The sequence below is a fragment of the Epinephelus fuscoguttatus genome, linkage group LG20 (assembly GCF_011397635.1).
Source record: "Epinephelus fuscoguttatus linkage group LG20, E.fuscoguttatus.final_Chr_v1".
NCBI classification, from domain to species: domain Eukaryota; kingdom Metazoa; phylum Chordata; class Actinopteri; order Perciformes; family Serranidae; genus Epinephelus; species Epinephelus fuscoguttatus.
Window position 1 is genome coordinate 1,820,954 of NC_064771.1, and position 19,243 is coordinate 1,840,196.

Below are 19,243 nucleotides of genomic sequence, written 5' to 3' on the forward strand. Positions count from 1 at the left end.
TATTGGCGTTTGCACGGATGGTGCACAGACCATGGCTGGGAAAAAGCAGGGATTGCAGGCGCTAATCAAGCGGGTCTCGCCAAATGCGCAATGGACGCACTGTGTCATACACAGAGAAGCGCTCGCATCAAGGCAGATGAGCCCTGAATTAAACGACGTACTGACGGACATCATTAGAGTGGTCAATTTCATCAAAACAAGACCCCTGAAAGCGCGGCTATTCTCCACACTTTGTGATGAGATGGGAGCGACACATTCAGCTGTGTTGTTCCACAGCGAGGCAAGGTGGCTCTCCCGAGGAAAAGTGCTGTCATGAGTCTTCGAGCTCAGAGAGGAAATTCGGGTGTTTTTGGAGGATGAGGATATGCATGACGTTGCCACCAAGTTTAATGATGAACAATTTCTGATGAAACTGGCCTATCTCAGCGATGTATTTGGAAAGCTGAATGAATTAAATCTTCAGCTTCAAGGCAGAGACAAGCACCTTCCTCACCTGGCAGACAAGATCAGCGCATTCACTCGAAAGCTGGAGATGTGGGGCAGGCGACTTGATCAAGGAAACATTGATTTCTTTGAGAATCTGACTGAATTTGCTGAAATGAGTGATTCTTGCGCCACCACAGTGATTCCATGTCTTCAAGAGCACATCTCTTCTCTGAGAGGATTCTTTCAAAAATACTTCCCAGACAACAGTGCTCAGTATGACTGGCTAAGAAATCCATTCAACGCAGCAGTACCTGCTGATTTCAGTTCTGCTGAAGAGGACCAGTTCATTGAGATGACATCAGACTCCACCCTGAGGATGAGGTTTACAGCACAGACACTGACTGAATTCTGGCTTGGTGTGGAGAGGGAGCATCCACTCATAGGGCAAAGGGCTATGGGCATTCTGCTTCCCTTCGCCACATCCTATCTCTGTGAGATAGGCTTTTCTGCTGTTGCCTCACCAAAAACAAAGTACAGATCCAGGCTCAATATTGAACATGACTTGAGAGTGGCAGTATCAAGCCTGCAACCCCGTTTTGAAAAGATGTGCAGCACAAAACAGGCTCATTGCAGCCATTAATGCCGTGGTAAGAATTAATTGTCACAGACTCATCTTTCTTGCCAGATATCTGCATTTGTCCTTTTTTGCACATAGGCCTACTGAACTTCATTGATATTGTTCTTGCAAAGTGAATGCACATTTTACTACTTTTTTCTAGTTGTGAAAAAGCACAGTAAAAGGAATATTCAGGATTTTGATATGCATTTGTTCTTTTTTTGCACATACTGAACTTCATTGATATTGTTCTTGCAAAGTGAATGCACATTTTATTACTTTTTTCTAGTTGTGAAAAAGCACAGTAAAAGGAATATTCAGGATTTTGATATGCATTTGTTCTTTTTTTGCACATACTGAACTTCATTGATATTGTTCTTGCAAAGTGAATGCACATTTTATTACTTTTTTCTAGTTGTGAAAAAGCACAGTAAAGGGAATATTCATGATTTTGATATGTCAATAAAGTTAAACATGGCCTATTTTGTCACAATTTTGTTGGGGTGGGGGGAATGAAATTTTTTCTTCCTCCAAAGGGGGGAATGACAGAAAAAGTTTGAGAACCACTGTTCTAAACTAACATTTGCTAGTATTGTCCACTTTTGGCCCTTTAAGGGACATGAAGAGAGGCTGTGAAAAGTGCAGTGGTGGCAAGATTCAACAGGCACTAGGCCTATGTAAAGGCCTGTTCTGTCTCTGAAAGGGCATTTGGCAATCGATATCCTTCAGGCCCTGGGAGTGCACACTACTTTTGCAGTGAAGGTCATCCCTTGTTGTGCCAATACAAAGGCGGGTGTGGTAATCAAAGGGCCGTTTGGCCTACAAAACAAAATGGCGGACAACAGAGAACTACAAGATGGCCGAATTAAAGCTGGCTTCAGATTGGGGGAGGTCTTGTCTGACTGTGTGGTCAGGACAAAGACAAAGGAAAAGAAGCGGGACTTTGAGTTGCCTCTTTGGGTGTGGGTCTGTTGAAAGCCTATTTGTAAATGAGACTATGAGACTTCTGCCATCATTAGTCATACTTCTTCTGTTATTATACACATATGATTATTGTCACACATGTATACTGCCAGGTATTAATACATACTTTCAACATATTGTACCGCAGTAACCAGAACTATAACTATAATATTATTACTTCCATTAATGTTGTTGTAAGATACTGTCATTACCTGCATCTCTCTCTCTCTCTCTCTCTCTCTCTCTCTCATATGGATTACTGTTAATTTATCATGTTGATCTGTTCTGTACGACATCTATTGCACGTCTGTCCGTCCTGGAAGAGGGATCCCTCCTCAGTTGCTCTTCCTGAGGTTTCTACCGTTTTTTTTTTCCCCTGTTAAAGGGGTTTTTTTGGGGAGTTTTTCCTTATCCGCTGTGAGGGTCTTAAGGACAGAGGGATGTCGTATGCTGTAAAGCCCTGTGAGGCAAATTGTGATTTGTGATATTGGGCTTTATAAATAAAATTGATTGATTGATTGATTGACTATAAGAACGTGATATGTGTCGCAAACGGTCTGGATCAATGCAGAGGATGTTTAGTTGCATGCAAGACGTTGTCTGTGAACAGCATTAGCAAACTGAACACTTAGCTTTGTCGAAGCCAACTAACCATTGACCTAACTGCAAATTTTCTGATTTTCCTCACTTAGCTGCTAAACATGTACTTCACGTTTTAATCCACACTAGTTTTGTTTAAGCACTCATAGCTCTCCTCTTCTTTCAACAACCTTCTTGCTAATCTTAGTTATTTTTTACAAGCTATTAGCCTTGTTAGCTACGTTAGCTTAAAAGTTGCGATGGCTTCTTCTCCTTCTCTCTCTTACTCGGTGTGCCAGACGTTTAGCTATTCCTATTCCTCTGCCTCCTTTAGTGACAGTGGTACATGTAACAAATGTAGTTTATTTGCTGCGTTGGAGGCAGGCCTTAGTGAATTGGAAGCACAGCTCCGCACCATGGAAAATCACTCTGTAGCTGCGGAAGTTAGTCAACCACCGGTAGCCGGTGCGGAGCCACATAGCAACGCCTCTGCTAGCAGTCCCTTGGTAAACCCCGTGCAGCCGTACCCAACCTTCCGGCTGTACGGGTAACCCCTGTGCAGCCGGGAGGTTGGGTAACTGAAAGAAATGAATGTCTGCTCTTTATTATGCTTCAGCTGGTTTGCTGAATATTTCCCTGATTTATTCAAGAATGAAAGAATTCAAATTTCTCAAGTCTTAATCTTTCTATCATTAATTATATTCTTTTTTTAATGATATCATCTAATTGAAGTTTAACTTCAGTTAGTTTGCTATAGGTCAATTCTGATGGGTTGTTGGCATATGAGTCGCTCAGTTGTTTAATTTTTTCTTCCACATCTTTTTCAATCCTCCATCCATCCATCCATCCATTCATTTTCTAACCGCTTCATCCTCTTGAGGGTCACGGGGGGGCTGGAGCCTATCCCAGCTGACATCGGGCGAGAGGCAGGGTACACCCTGGACAGGTCACCAGACTATTGCAGGGCTGACACAGAGACAGACAACCATTCACGCTCACATTCACACCTATGGACAATTTAGAGTTATCAATTAACCTAATCCCCAATCTGCATGTCTTTGGACTGTGGGAGGAAGCCGGAGTGCCCGGAGAGAACCCACGCTGACACGGGGAAAACATGCAAACTCCGCACAGAAGGGCTCCCACACCCAGGATCGAACCGGGAACTCTCTTGCTGTGTGGCGACAGTGCTAACCACCATCTCATTATCTTTCAGTGATGAGGTATTAAAGCGCCATCTTGGGCTTGATGGTATATTACAACTGATGTTCAGACAGAACGATACAGGGGCATGGTCACTAATCATAATTGGATAGATCTGTGTGTCTGAAATGTTGGGAATAATGGAGTTGCTAATAAGAAAAAAAATCTATACAAAAAAAGGAATGGTGAATATATGAGAAGTATGAATATTCTCTAGTAATTAAATTTTGCAATCACCAAATGTCTCCAAGCCCAAAGTCATTCATATACTGCTTGATGGTTTCAGATGAGTTCCATGGTTTAAAATTGTTAGGTGTGGATGACTTGTCAAGCTCTTGGTCTATCACTGTGTTTAAATCTCCTCCGATTATGATAACTGAATCTGGCATGTCTTAAAAGAAGAGAAAAATGTGTGGAAAAATTGAGGATCATCATTATTTGGACCATAGACACTTGCGATTATAAAACCTTTATCAGTGAGGCATTGATAATAACATAACGCCCCTCTGGGTCTGTGATAGCTGATTTTAGGATAAGTGGTATATTTTTACTTATTAGAATTGTGACTCCCCTTCTTCTTGAGCTGTAAGTGGCAGAGTAACTTTGATTATAGTGAGAGGTTTTCAGCTTGCATTGTTCAGTTTCAATAAGGTGGGTTTCCTGAAGTAAACATACATCTGCTTGGAGTTTCATTAAATGATGACCTTAGTCCTTTTTGTCTCCGATCCAATGCCTTGAATGTTCCAACTCACGAATTTGAGATTGGAAGTAATTGTTTATTTTTATATGATTGGATATGATGTAACAGGGGTTTCATTATCCTTTGATGGAAAATCAGTAAACTATATAGCATTAGAAATGACTGATTTTTGTGATAACTCAGATTATAATGATCTACATGACACTGATCCTGCCTTAAAGTTGATTTGACTGATATCAATGAGATAGACAATAAAAGCAACATAAGAAAAGGAAAAAAAAAGGATGAATGGATGGAGAGAGAGAGAGAGAGCACAGTGAACCAAAACATTGATATGTGGATTTTTGATTTGATTTACTTATAACCGCCAGTGTGATTTCATGTTTGATGGTGGTGGCTGCTGCTGAGCCAGGTGGTCACGTTTCTGTTACGGTAGAGTTTGCCATCTACATACAGTTTGTCAACAGTTATTACAGCGCATTTCCCCTCCTGGATGAACCATTTTCGTATCGGAAAAATAATTTTCCGTCTCTCTTGTATTTCCTTTGGAAACTGGTCATTCATCCCAAAAAGGGTGCCCTTCAGTTCTTTTCCCAGACCTTTCACAAGTTCTTCGTCCTTATAATGTTCGAATTTGGCCACTATGGGCCTCGGTTGGATGCTGTTTGGACTGAGGTTGCCAATTCGATGGATGAAGTGGAAAGTGATCCGTTTGGTTTTATCCAGTGTCACTTTGAGTTTGCATAAAGTTTATGACAGCATTCTCCGGGTTTTCCTGGGCATTTTCTGGTATTCCTGAAAAAAATCAGGTTATCGTGCATGCTACGCGTTTGGAGGTCGAGTATAGTGTCTTTCATGTGCTTCTTTTGTTAGTTGTGTGAGCTGAGTTTCAAGAGTTTTGACAGACTTCTCAAGTACTTTACTGGATTTAGTGAGTGACGTTATTTGCTCTTGGCTGAACTCCAAACTGTCTCACAGCCCTTTAAATTTTTTGTGGAGAACTTCTACCAGGCTGATGCGTGCATTTAGTGATGAGAGTGTGGTGTTTATGCTGGCGAAGTGTGTACTAACTTGTTGGTTGTCTGATGGGAGTCATTCGGTGTCTGTGGAGGAGTTCCTGAAGCGCTTGCTGCTTGGAGTATCCATAGTGCATAATCAGTCGAAACACTCGTCGATGTAGTCCTCTAGTAAATCCAGTTTAAGTAGTCGGAAGTTTTTTTTTTACCACAGAGCAGGATTTAAGCGTAAATTACTTGTGCTAAAAAAAAGCCAGTTACAGGGTGTCGCCATGTTGCGGTGCTCCGTGCTCCATGCTGATTTATATGCCATGGAATTTTTAGATCTTCTGGCTTTGGTCTTGTGCAACATGTCAAGGGGGCTACCCACAATCATGGAAATACATTAGACTTGGTCATCACAAAAGGTATCGAAATAGATATTTCTGATATCACTGGTGTTCCTGTTTCTGACCATTTCTGTGTGTTTTTAAATGTTACCATGTCTGCATCAACTCAGTTTAATGAGACTGTTGTGAAAAGATTACTTGATGACAAGGCTAGGACTAGATTTTCTGATATCATGAATACTTTTCCTCCATCCAACACCTGCTCTGTTGATGATCTAGTGCATGATTGTAACAATAAATTGAGATCTTCTTTTGACATTGCTGCTCCTCCAAGAATTAAAAAAGGACAAATAACCCATAAGTTAGCATGGAAAACTACTGCTATTTGTCAGTATAAAAAAAACAGTTGCAGAGCTAAGAGACAATGGAGGAAAAGTTAACTAAATGTTCACTTTGGCATCCTTAAATACCATATTGGTATTTACAGTAATGCTGTCAAACAAGACAGGCCCATTTCTCAAAAATCATTATTGAAAATAAACACAACTCCAAAGTCCTTTTTTCCACGATCAGCTCCCTTTTAAATTCAAAACTGGTGTGTTGCTTAAATGATCAAAACTCAGACATTAGTTTGCACTATTTTTTAAAGGAAAAATTGACACCATTAGGTCCAGTATTTTAATCACAGATTCATCAACCATTTGCGATCTACTGGCTAGTGAGCCTCCATCTATGACATCCTTTAATTTAGTCACGGATAGTGAAATTAATGCCACTATGCTCACTAGGCCCTGTTCCTACTAAACTGTTTAAATCCCGTTTTTTGTGCCTTTCTAATGACACTACTAGAATCATCAACACTTCTCTGCAGTCTGGTATTTTCCCTGCTGCTTTTAAAACAGCCATGGTGAAACCTTGTCTCGACACCAGTGACTTAGCCAATTACAGGCCTATTTCAAATCTTCCTTTTATCGGTAAACTATTAGAGAAAATGTTTTTAATCAACAACTTAATCATCTGAACACTAATAATTTATTGGACAAATTCCAATATGGCTATCGTACTAACCACAGTACCAAAACTGTTATTAAAAGTAGTTAACGACCTTAGAATCGCAGCTGACTTGAATAACGTTGCTGTCCTCTTTTTATTAGATTTGAGTGCTGTGTTTGACACTGTCGGCCACTCTATTTTAATTCATCGACTTGAGAAATGGATGGGTCTCTCTAGTGCTGTGCTTGACATCTATTGCACGTCTGTCCATCCTGGAAGAGGGATCCCTCCTCAGTTGCTCTTCCTAGGTTTCTACCGTTTACCTGTTAAAGGGGTTTTTGGGGGAGTTTCTCCTTATCCACTGCGAGGGTCCTAAGGACAGAGGGGTGTCGTATGCTGTAAAGCCCTGTGAGGCAAATTGTGATTCGTGATTTGTGATATTGGGCTTTATAAATAAAACTGATTTATTTGATGTTGAGTATGGTGTACCTCAGGGGGGGTATCCTTGGTCCTATTCTCTTTTCTTTATATATGCCTCCTCTAGGTCCATTATCATTGTTATGCGGATGATATGCAATTATATATCTCTGTTTCATCAGGAGACTCCAGTTCTTTAAATGCTCTTTTCCTGTCTTACAGATATTAACATTTGGATGAATACATTTTTTTTTAAACTAAACAAGCAGAGATTTTACTTGTTGGTCCACTAGAAGAAAGGCAGAAACTTCAGTCAAAGTTTGGTAGTCTGTCCCAGCAAATTAAATCCCATGTCACAAACCTGGTTGTGATTTTAGACTCTGATCTTAATTTTATTAGCCATTTTAACAGAGTTGCAAAAACATATTTTTTCACCTTAGAAACATTGCCAGAATTGGACCTTTTTTTTTTTTTTTTTTTTTTTTAACTCAGAACGATGCTGAAACACTTATACATACCCTTATCACTAGCTGTTTGGACAACTGCAACTCCCTTTTTACTGGTCTTTGAAGAAACTACAAGTTATTCAGAACGCTGCAGCCAGGATTTCAACAAATATGAAAAAAAGAGATCACATTAGCCCTCAGCTTGCATCATTGCACTGGCTGCCTGTTTCTTTTATAGTCCAGGGGCCGAGGGGCTAATTTTCACAAATTGATATCACTCAAAGGGACCAAACAATTTTGGTATTTTTGACTTCCTCTATGTCTCTAGTTTACATTTTGGTATGATAGACCTGCCTATCTAGTAGCTTAATAAAAATTTTTGGGTGATCTTTGAGGCCTCCCCAAAATTGCAAATAGTCAAAATTGAGGCTTCTCCAAAAGGGACAGTGTCTGCCTTATCACGTGAATCTCGGGAAATAATTATCAGAATGTCACCAGATTTGGACTGAATGTTCACAGACAATTGTTGCACACAATGCAGCAAAGATTTCATCAGTACCTTGCTCCTTTTAAAAACTGTATACACCTAAACACACATGGATTATAGACGGACATGGAATAAGGAATAAAAAATCCAAAAGGCATGTATAGGCCTATATGTGTTTGCCATTATTAATGCTAATAAGCCAATCACCCCAAAATTGCATTTATATGTGCCAAAGAATGTTTTCTTATCATAAAAGTAGGTTATTAGATTATTCACCTCACCATCTGATGTCACCAGCCCCTGACAGGTAACTAGTGCAGCCAGAACTTCAAACAGACAAATAGAATGGGGCCCTATTAGTACAGGGGCTAAAGGGATAAACAGGGTAGGTGGTAGTGATGACACCACTGCAATGACTCCTTCAGCTCTCACTGTGAATGACTTCAACCCTCCTGCTGTACAGTGGGTAGTCGTCGAACATGTCATGTGAGCCAATGAAACAATGTCTCCCATGCACTCTTCATTTCGTCTCAGGCCCTTTTCTGAGAAGATCCCACATCCTAACAGTTAACTGGACTATGATATCTGGAGAGCAAATGTTGGCTTGTTGCTAACGGATTCATCCATGTCTGACTTGCATAGAACACGTAAGATCCTGGACAGTTTGCTGTCCCCATCTACTGATGTTATCCAGTATGTTAGCCCTCAAGACTCGCCATCAGTATATCTCCAGCTCCTAGATTCAGTGTATGGTTCAGCAGAGGATGGGGATGAACTGTTGGCCAAGTTCATGGGAACACTGCAGAACAACGATGAGAAACCGTCTCACTACCTGAACCGCTTGCAAGTCACTCTGAGTGCAGTTTTTAGAAGAGGAGGTATCCCAGAGAGTGAACTAAATTGTTATCTCTTAAAACAGTTTTGCCGGGGCTGTTGGGATAATGGCTTGAATCTGTGAAGCCTGCCCCTTCCTCATACCAGTCATAACTCACAACGGGCCTGTGCGTAATCGATGTTCACTTTTTGTTAAACCTTCTGGTTCTTCTCCTTATCTGGTTAATGTCAGCACTCTTAGAGGTAATCATGTCCCCCTGGCTCACCCTCCTGCCAACCTCAGCTGTGCACTGCTAAATAAAAGGTCTCTCTCGAACAAGACCTTTTATATTAACGACATTATTACTAAATATGGTTTGCATTTCTTCTTCCTCACTGAGTGCTGGCTGTCTTCTACTGCCAATGTTGTCCTTACTGAGGCGTCCCCCCCTGACTATAGCTTTTTATTTTCTGCTAGGCAAGACAGATCAGGGGGTGGTCTTGCAGTCATCTACTCTAACTCAATTTCATGTACTGTATGCTCATTTGGTGCTGTCTCATTTTTTGAGTACCTTGGAACCCACCGACATGTTTTGGCATTGGTTATTTATAGACCACCTAGGCATAACCCCATTTTCTTATCTGAATTTTCTGAGCTTCTATCAATTGCTTTGACTAAATATGACAACATAGTCCTCCTGGGCGATAAGAACTTCCATATTAATTACAGTTCTGATTCCAAAGCAACTGAATTTCTGGATCTTCTTTCTAGTCTCGATTTTATCCAACATGTCAAAAATGCCACCCACATTCGTGGTAATACATTGGATCTTGTTTTCACGAAAGGCGTCACTGCTGGCATTTCGTCAATATTGCAGGTCCCTGTCTCTGACCATTCCTTTATCTTTTTTAATATTGAGTCCTGTGTGCTGAGTACATGCTCTGAACCTAACCCCCGCTCCTTTTGCCATATAAATGACCATGTTAAGTCCCTTTTAGCTGACTGTCTGGCTTCCTCAATGAGCGAGTCTCTCAACTGCCTCACTGATAACATAAATAGTGCAATGCTAGAAACACTTGAGTCTATCGCCCCTCTTAAAACCAGTAGAGGCAAGCGAACTAAATCTGTACCCTGGTTCTCAGACCACACTCGCTCCTTAAAGCGGACTTGTCGCAGACTTGAACACAGGTGCCGTGCTACCAAATCCGAATCCTCTCGCCTTGCCTGATCCCATGGTTTCAAATGTTATAAACATGCACTTTCTACTGCTAGGGCGGCTTATTTTTCCAAGTTGATTGAGATAAATAAGAATAATCAACAGGTCCTGTTTAATACTGTGGCTAAGCTGACCCAGTCGTCCCCTGTTTTAAGTTTGTCTTTTACAGCTAATGATTTTCATAAGTTTTTCACTGATAAAATCCCTTTAATCAGATATGAGATTATTAATCAGCACCCCTCTCTTGATCTACACTCTGAGACCTGGTTCACCAGCTCTATTTCACAGTTTGAACCAATCTTCTCTGAGGTCTTAGCCTCACTGGTAGTAGCCGCTAAGCCCACTACGAGCACATCAGATCCTATCCCATCTGCCCTCTTTAAGGAACTCTTTCACATCTTAAATGGTCCTACACGCACTATCTTCAACATGTCTCTATCCGAGGGGTCTGTCCGATTAACATATAAATCTGCAATCATTAAACCGCTCCTCAAAAAACCCAACTCTGACCCACTGGTTCTTGCCAACTATCGACCTGTCTCCACCCTTCCTTTTTCATCTAAAATACTTGAGAGAATTGTTGCCAATCAGCTGACTACTCATCTTGCCACTAATAATCTTTTTGATAAATTTCAATCTGGTTTCCGATCCTGTCACTCCACTGAAACTGCCCTGACCAGAGTTGTTAATGATCTGTTGATCACAGCAGATACGGGGTCTGCTTCCATACTTTTAATGCTTGATTTAAGTGCGGCATTTGACACCATAGATCACACTATCCTCTTACATAGGCTATGGGTCAGCACTTTCATGGTTCTGCTCTTATTTTTCTGACAGAACCCAATGTGTTAACTTCAATAATTCTTTCTCCGAATGCTCCAATGTGAGCTCTGGTGTGCCCCAAGGCTCTGTCCTTGGCCTGCTTTTGTTTTGCATTTATTTGCTCCCTCTAGGAAGGATCATTTCAGAATGTGGAATCAAATATCAATGCTATGCGGATGACGTCCAACTGTACATGCCACTACAGCCTGATGACCCCTCTCAGGCCCGTAATCTAGATACATGTGTATGTAAAATTAAACTCTGGATGAGTCAGAACCTTCTCATGTTAAATGCTGCCAAGACTGACCTAGTGGTGATCAAGCTCTCTAATTACAAGCAGTTGTCTCTAAATTTTTGTTGTAATGTTGATGGTTGTATGATCATGGAGAGTTCGTGCATAAGAAACTTAGGAGTCACCTTTGACCATACTTTATCTTTTCAGCCTCATATCAGGGAGATCACCAAATCAACCTTTTTCCATCTCCGTAACATTGCTAAAATCCGCCTTGTTTTGTCTCATCACAATGCTGAAATCGTCCTCCATGCTCTTGTGTCTTCTAGATTAGATTATTGTAATGTTCTTTTCTCTGGCCTCCCTGCAACTGCTACTCGTAGTTTTCAACTTGTGCAGAACGCTGCCGCTAGAATTTTGACCAGAACCAGTAAATACAGTCATATAACTTCTGTCTTAGCATCTCTGCACTGGTTGCCTGTCCAGGCCAGAGCTGATTTTAAGACCCTTCTTTTAATTTATAAGGCATTACATGGTCTGGCCCCATCCTACCTATCCGAATTACTCACACCCTATATTCTGCCTCGTCCCCTGTGCTCTTTGAACTCTCACCTTCTGGTCATTCCCTCAGTAAATAAAAAATCAATTGGTTGCAGAGCCTTTTCCTACCGTGCACCTTACTTATGGAATCGCCTCCCGCTACAAATTAAAGAATCCACTTCCATTGCCATTTTTAAAACACTTCTTAAAACACACCTTTTTACCCAGTGTTTTGGAGAAATTTGAGTTTTCCAATTGTATCCTTGTCTGTTTTTCCTCTGTCTTTTTGTGTGTTTTTACCTATTTGGCTGTCTGCTCTTTCCCTTGATCGTTTCTTATTGTAATTGATTCTGTAAAGTGTATTGAGACTATGTTTCTACCATGGTGATTTTACACAAAATAAACTGAACTGAACTGAATGGCTTGATCACCGACCTCCAACTGGAACAAAAGCCTAATACACCACCTTCTTTTGCTGATCTGGTGCTACTTAGCAGGACAGAGGAAGACAAACAAACAGCAAATGATAATCGTATGAGGAAGCACCTTGGGCTACATAAACAAAGCTCCAGTGTCCCAAAGTTTCGAACTACATCACACCGTCTGACTGCATACACGTGCTGCATCTGAGGGAGAAATTACTGAGACTGAGCTGCTAAAGGAACAGATAAACGAAATACAAGCTCAAGTTGCAGTGATGCAGACTACCCTCGTAAGGCCAAGTCAAAAAGTTCTGAAACGGCAGAAATAAACACACTGAAGAGACAGATTGCGGACGTTATTAAAGCTCAAGTCGCTAACGTGAAGGCAGTGGCTGATGAAACAAAAGATGAACATTCAGAAGCAGCAGAGATTAAGTCACTGAAGCATCAGCTTGCACAGCTCCAAGCCCAGGTGACTACATCTCAAGCCCAGAGCCATCAGAGAGTGGCATCAGCACACTCACGGGAGGCCCCCATGAGGAATGAGTGACAGTCTGTTAGCAAGAAAGTAGGTGGGCAGCCCAGTCCTGGGGAACCAACAGCTAACAGGCCTCGTCCGTGGTACTGTTTCTGCTGCAGAGAGGACGGACATCTTGCAGTTAACTGTGAGAGTGAACCTAATCCTCTTTTGGTTGAAGAGAAGAGACAGCTGCTCAAAGAGAAGCAGCAGCGGGACCATCAGAAAAGCCTCACTGGCACTCAGCGGTTAAACTGCTAGGAGCCCCTGTTGCAGGGCAAACAGAGACTGAGAGACAAATTAAGTGCCCTAGAAAAGCAAAGAAAGTGATCAGCAAGCGTGCTTATGCTAAATCAGCATCCATCAGACTGCCATCAAGGCTGATAGGAACAAAATGCCCTGCTTTAGTCAATATTGAAGGCCAGGAGGTCAACTATCTTCTAGACACTGGATCTCAAGTGACTACTATTCCAGAGTCATTTTACAAGGAACGCTTACCTCACCATTGCATGAAGCCCCTGGATGACCTGTTAGAGGGAGAGCTGGAAGTAGAAGGAGCCAACGGGCAGGCAGTGCCCTACCTTGGGTATGTGGAGTTGAGCTTGATTTTCCCAGAGAAGTTTGTGGGGACAAAGATCACTGTGCCCACTTTAGCATTAGTGGTCCCTAACGTGAATGATATGCCTCAAATTCTCATTGGCACCAACACGCTAGACATCCTCTACTACTACGACAACGACAAGCAAGCACTGGTACTCTAGGGCGAGTGAAGGTACGAGGAAATGTCCCTGAAGTAGTGCCAGCTGGCAGCACTATTGTCCTGGATGGGTTGGTCCATGTGAGTGGTGACCATGGGTGACTGTGGAGGCACCATCGCAGTCTTTCCTTCCTGGTGGACTGACGGTGGCTAGCTCCCTGTGCACCTTGCCTGTTAAGCGCCCTTACTGTGTACCAGTTCTGCTGAGGAATGAGACTAAAAATGACATCACAATCCCTCCCAGGACGGTGCTGGCCAAAATCAATGCTGTTCAGCAGGTAATGGGAAAGGAGCATTTGCCGAACTCAGATGGCCCCCAAACCAAAAAGATGGACTTCGACTTTGGGGACTCCCCATTGCCACCTGAGTGGAAAGACCGGATCACAGCACAGCTCAATTCCATGCCTGAAATCTTTTCCTTGCATGATCTGGACTATGGCCACACTGATAAAGTGAAACATCACATCAGACTTAGTGATGAGACGCCTTTCAAGCACCTAGCTAGACCCATTCACCCACACAATGTGGATGCAGTCACGAAGCATCTCCAAGAGCTACTGGATTCTGGAGTTATCCGAGAGTCTGAGTCTCCATTTGCATCACCCATAGTCATCGTACGTAAGAAGAACGGTTCTGTGCATTTGTGCATCAACTCTCAGACCATAAAGGATGCCCACGCACTGCCAAATTTGGAGGAGGTGTTCTCTCTGTTGACTGGTTCGAAATGGTTCTCAGTCCTTGATCTAAAGTCAGGCTATTACCAGATCAAGATGGAGGATGCTGATAAACAGAAGACTGCATTTGTGTGCCCCCTTGGCTTTTGGGAGTTCAACAGGATGCCACAGGGAATCACAAATGCACCAAGTATGTTTCAACGACTCATGGAGCGGTGCATGGGAGACCTCATCCGAAGTGTTGGTCTTCATCGATGACCTCATAGTCTTCTCAGACACCCTAGAAGAACACGAGTTGAGGCTACTGCAAGTCCTGACATGACTAAAGAGTATGGATTGAAACTCCCTCTAGAAAAATGTAAATTTTTCCAGACGTCCGTCAAATATCTGGGCCACACTGGGTCCCGACATGGAGTTGAGACAGACCCACAGAAAATCGAGGCCCTTAAGACCTGGCCAGTACCAAAAAACCATAAGGAACTGCAGTCCTTCTTGGGGTTTTCTGGATACTATAGGAGGTTTGTGAAAGGTTATTCCAAAACCATTAAGCCTCTCACCGATCTCACAGCAGGGTACCCCCTCTCAGGAAACATGGCAGTAGAGAGAGAGAGAGAGAGAGAGAGAGAGAGAGAGAGAGAGAGAGAGAGAGAGAGAGAGAGAGAAGACTACCCAGTACTTCCACCCAAAGGAATCGTTTGGAGAAAGGTGGACTTCAGAATGTCAAAGAGCATTTGATGAGATCATCAACAAGCTCACCACAGCCCCTGTCTTAGGGTTCGCAAACCCCAAACTCCCATGCATCCTACACACTGATGCCAGTACGACAGGGCTTGGTGCAGCCTTGTATCAAGAACAAGATGGACAAATGAGAGCTATCGCCTTCGCGAGCAGAGGACTAACAAAAAGTGAGGCCAAGTACCCCACTCACAAACTAGAGTTCCTGGCTCTAAAGTGGTCCGTCACCACCAAGTTCAGTGACTATCTCTATGGCACGGAGTTCACTGTTGTCACAGACAACAATCCGATGACCTATATTTTGACCTCTGCCAAGTTGGACGCCAGTAGCTATCAGTGGTTGTCAAGTCTATCAACCTACTCTTTCAAGCTCCAGTATAGAGCAGGAAAGCAAAATCAGGATGTGGATGGACTTTCAAGACCACATGGAGAGCTTAACGGATAACTTCGGTATTTTTCAAACACTTAGTATGCTATTTACGGAGATAGCACTGGCGATCTGAACTGGTCAGTGGCGAAAAAAGGCACTTTTAATGCGCAAACTTAGACGGGACGCATTTGCCCCCGTTACCATTTCAGCTTGTTTCGCGGCTGCCGGCTGCATCCGCCTCCCTCAATATTGAACCAATTTTAGGACGAGTTGTACCTATGAATCATACGCAGACATACACATGGGGAAATAGGGCCCAGGTTGAAAAATACTGAAGTTATCCTTTAAGAATGACTCAGTGTCGAGAAAAGAAAGTGAGAGAATTAAGCAGTTCACTCTACATTGCAGATCTGGAACCTGAAGATGTTGTTCTGCCTGAAGCAATAAGAGCTATCTGTGACAGGCACAAAGTCCAGTGGTCTCATAAAAGCTCTGCAGGCTCATGTCCATCAGTCACCCTTGTGGAGTCACTTGCTATCAATTCAGAAGGGACAAGCAGAGAGCCGACTCAGATCTCAGAGCTGTTGTTGATCACTTGGAGTTGGGAGACAAGCCTCCTCCTACACTACGACAAGAACTCCCTGACCTAGCCTTGTGGCTTCGAGAATGGAAGCGATTGGTGATTAGGGACGTGGTGCTATACAGGATACAACAAAAACATGGACAGATCATGTACCTGTTAGCACTGCCAGCTGAATTGAGAGCCATTGCATTGAAAAGTCTCCATGATGACTTAGGTCACCTAGGCATAGAACGGACTCTTGACCTGGTGAGGTCATGATTCTATTGGCCCAGGGTGTCCACAGAAGTTGAGCACAAAATCAAGACGTCAATGGTGCGTGCGCCAAAAAACCCCACCTGAGAGAGCAGCACCCTTGTTGAACATCAGGATCAGCAGACCTCTAGAATTGGTCTGCATGGGGTTTCTCTCTTTGGAGCCAGACCAGAGTAACACTAAAGACACACTGGTTCTCACAGACCATTTCACTAAGTACGCAGTCGCCATTACCAACTCAAAATCAAAAAGGCACAGACTGTGGCAAGGTGTTTATGGGAAAACTTTCTGGTGCACTACGGTTTTCCGGAGAAGCTTCTGAGTGACCAGGGCCCGGATTTTGAATCCCGTACCATTAAAGAGTTATGCCGGATTGCTGGTATTCAAAAGATGAGGACCACCCCATATCACCCAAGAAGCAATCCGGTAAGGAGATTCAATTGGACCTTCCTCCAGATGTTGGGCACCCTGGAGAACAAAGATAAGTCTCATTGGCGAGAGTTTGTTAAGCCATTAGTGCATGCCTATAATTGCACACAGAGTGATGTGACAGGGTTCACCCCATATGAGCTAATGTTTGGCAGACAGCCTCGGCTGCCGGGCGATTTAGCCTTCAATCTACCTGCCTGCTTTTCACCAAAGTCACACTCCCCGTATATGCATGATCTAAAAGGCCGCCTAGAAGAAAGCTATCGAGTCGCCACTGAAAATGCCTTGAAGACAGCCGAACGTAACAAGCTCCGCTTTGACAAACGGGTCATTGATTCCATCCTTGAGGCAGGTGATTGCATTCTTGTTAGGAACGTTCGGATAAGGGGCAAACACAAGTAGGCCGATACATGGGAACCTGACATTCATGTAGTGGTCAAACGTGCTAGTAACTGTAGCAAGTACACAGGCTAAATTATGGTGATATGGTATGATTATTATATTAGTATTAAGCTAGCTTTTGGGCCTAGGTCTACAGAAGACAGGTTCGATTCTTAGAGGTAGTGGTACAATAAAACACAACAAACAGCACTTCAGATGCGGTTGGTACCATATATTAATGCGTGACAATACATACAGTGACCCCAATATTTACAGTCTGCAGAGTACATGAATTAAATAGAAAAGTGCACTTGACACGTCTGATGCATCAACAACATTCAAATCAAAACCAGTCTCAGTTGTAGCCAATATGGCAGCCGTTCCACACACGATGTTGCATATCGCAAAGGCACAGAATTCATAGAGGATGAGTCGCTCAAAACAGTCCAGCATGTGCGCCGCAAAGGTAGAGTCCAATATGTCAACTGTCCATGGGCTAGAAGCCTCAAAGTGCGAGTGCGTGTGTGTGTGTGGGTGTAAGAGAAGGTGAGGGGGGAACAAGGCTGCCAGAGCCTCCTACCAGACCAGGAGAGCTCTTAAATGGGACTGCTCGGCTCCAAGCCAGTGTCTTAGCTCGCCATCGATTCGATTCTGCGTCCGTACAAGCACCTAGCCTGTATAATGTAAACAGGACCATATTTCAATAAAACATTTCACTAACTAGTTATATTCAGTGTACACCATAATTAATACATAATTCAATACTTCATGAGCAACAATAGAATAACCATCTCTCAATAAAGTGCATTTGGTTTAAACACCTTAACATCAATCCACTTCATAAATAAGCATGACAAATCTTCCCAAATTAGTGTCACTCATTTCTTAAATAATATGTCAACATTCACAAAATTATTCACAAATCAAAGTAAACATTCTATAATTGTGCTGTAGTGGCACATCAATCTCATGACACTCATTACTATGGATTCAAAAGCCAGCATTAGCATTTAGAAGCTAGGTGTGCCGTAGCCAGTCCATATAAATGCATTGACATGTGCTAATGCTAATGCTAACGCTAACGCTAACAACAAACAGGCAGACTCACCAATTCCAGAATATATCCGACGCACCACACGACCAACTTATCCCTCCCCGACGCTGGTTGATGTCTAAAAGGGTTGAATGATGTAACAGCGGCATTTAGAATGATATAACCAAGAATTTATGAGTGAAAATAGTATTTGTTTGTAGCGACCGACCTGTAGCAGCTGCTCCGCATGCTTCCCCTCACCTTCTGAATGAGAGACGGAGCAGACAGCTTGTAACAGGCGCTACGAGCGACGCGATTGGACAGCCGCGGCCTCCCAGGTACGTACGTGACGACGCAACACTACGTGACCGGAACTTACGCACTCATATGGCGAACTTTGTTATATTAATAATGAACATAACATAACATAAAATAACCATTAAATAACGGACGTCCTCCTTGGATTAAATAGATTTTCATCCCGGTTACATAACCTTACTGTATATATGGTCCAACCAGAGGGCAAAGATGGTCCGCTTCGGACGCTACATCGTGATCTATTGCTGCCCTGCGGATTCTTACCTGTTGCTAGGTTAGAAGAGCTCCCAGAGCAAACTGTCAGCAGACCTAGAACAAGAAGCCAGTCAAGTGTTAAAGTCACTGAGGACAAGCATCTGTACTGATAAGAGTAGCTGTCGTAAAGATAGGCGGGGTTGACGGTTGTTCTACGTCTGCTGTAAAGTGGGAGTTACCGGAGCATGTTTTGGAGTATATGACACAAACCAGAAAGTCACTTGTGAGAGACTCTTGTTATATACATATAAAGACAATACATGCAGGGCTGTTTCAAGACACTCTGGGGGCCCCTGACACATCACATACTGTGTGCCACCACGGCTTGGCTGTTCAGGTATTTCTGGGCAGTCATGAAATCAACAAAGAGGAAATTATTGAACATGGAGCCGGACTTCTCCGTCGCCGGTAAGCCCTTATCTTGTGCCGTATTTGACACGTATACGGCGTCTGTGTCCCCTGTTTAACCCACAACCAGCAAGATTCGCCTTTAGTTTCTGCTGCTGGTTGAAATCTGTACTCACACAGCGTGCTCCTGAATGATTTGTTTTGCTTGCGCAAAACTATTTTTAGTCGCAAATGCGAGTAAAATACTTGCACCGTAGAGCTCTGTGGAAAACAAATCACTGTAGCATATATAAACAAATCTAACCTACAAGTAAAAAGAAATAAATAATAACTTTCACTGCTTAAAGATACTCAATAGCATATTGAGTGC

At 42.8% G+C, this 19,243-nt stretch overlaps 1 long non-coding RNA gene across 1 annotated transcript; it reads right to left on the minus strand.

The window, feature by feature from the left end:
- Window positions 1-17,026: 17,026 nt before the first annotated feature.
- Window positions 17,027-18,209, minus strand: LOC125881036 (uncharacterized). The gene is made up of 3 exons (XR_007448189.1): window positions 18,182-18,209; window positions 18,028-18,091; window positions 17,027-17,593 (listed from the first exon to the last, which is right to left on the minus strand). It is a non-coding gene; the product is annotated as an uncharacterized LOC125881036 (long non-coding RNA).
- Between the last annotated feature and the right edge of the window lie 1,034 nt (window positions 18,210-19,243).